A 1,144-nucleotide genomic window follows, 5' to 3' on the forward strand; every position below is an offset into this window, starting at 1 on the left:
CAGTGCTGGGCCCCAGAGGTTCCTCCAAGACCGAGTGGCAGAGCCCCTCCGGAGGGGAAGGGAGTCAGAGCAGTGGGCAGAGCAGAGGGGAGGCTGGCCTCGGCAAGGCGGCCTGGCTGAGGGGCGGGGAAAGTGGATCACTCGGACCCCACCCGGAGAGGCCGGGGCGTTGCTGCAGACCCACTCCGAGTGGGAACACAGAAGTGATTAGGCCTAAAAGCTCGGGCCATGTAGCTTTTATACGATTGGCATCGAGGCCCGCGGTGCCCTCTGCTTTTTTGCTATTTGATTATACGTCGGTGCTCAAAATACTGTTCCTGGAATGGAGGGGCCCGGCAGGCCTCCCTGGAATGGAAATCAATTTGATTAGAGAGCAGTCAATTACCGTGAGGACGAGGCTGCCATCCAGCTCTGCAAAACATGGGAAACTCTCCGAGGAAATGCCCACGGGGCAGGGGGGGCTCCAGGAGGGAGGGGGCGGGGTGGGGGCAGTGCCTCCTGGGGGGCACCCCAGCCCCGCCCACACCCCAGGTTGGGAGGGGTGGAGGGGTCCCGAGCTCATTCCCTGCTTGGCCTCGGTAAGCGCCCGGGTTTCTCCTCCATAAAATGGGATTGTGCTGAGGCCGCCTCTCGGGGTTTGGGGGCCTCAAAGGGCCGCGCTCCCAGGGCGCACGTTGGCGCCTGGTGCACGGTGTGTGTGCAGTGAATGCTGGCCCGGGGGGTTCTGTGAGGGCAAAGCAGAGATTCAGCTCCCAGCACACACACGCTCAGAGCCCTTGGGGATTTCAGCTGGTGATTCTGTACCAAGAATCCAGGGAAAGCCGGCCTCCTACAGAGGCTGGGTCTGGGCTATTCTGGGGTCCAGGCCCTCTCGGGCCTGCGTCTGGCCTCCACTTACTCCTGCGTCAGAGATGAGCTGTGCCTGTGGCAGGGGGTGGCCCGGCAGGGGGTGGCCCGGAGCTTCCCGGGTAGGCCCGGCAAGGTGTGGGCCCCCCCAGGACCTGCCCAGGCCTCCACCAGACCTTGCAGTGCCTCTGTGCGGATCTCCGGGTGCCTGATGGAGGGGACAGAATGGGGACAGGAGACTTGCTCCATCCATCCCCCCTGCCAGATGTCCTCGTGCAGTGAACAACCTGATGTTAGG

Source organism: Delphinus delphis, chromosome 6 (genome assembly GCF_949987515.2).
Source record: "Delphinus delphis chromosome 6, mDelDel1.2, whole genome shotgun sequence".
NCBI classification, from domain to species: domain Eukaryota; kingdom Metazoa; phylum Chordata; class Mammalia; order Artiodactyla; family Delphinidae; genus Delphinus; species Delphinus delphis.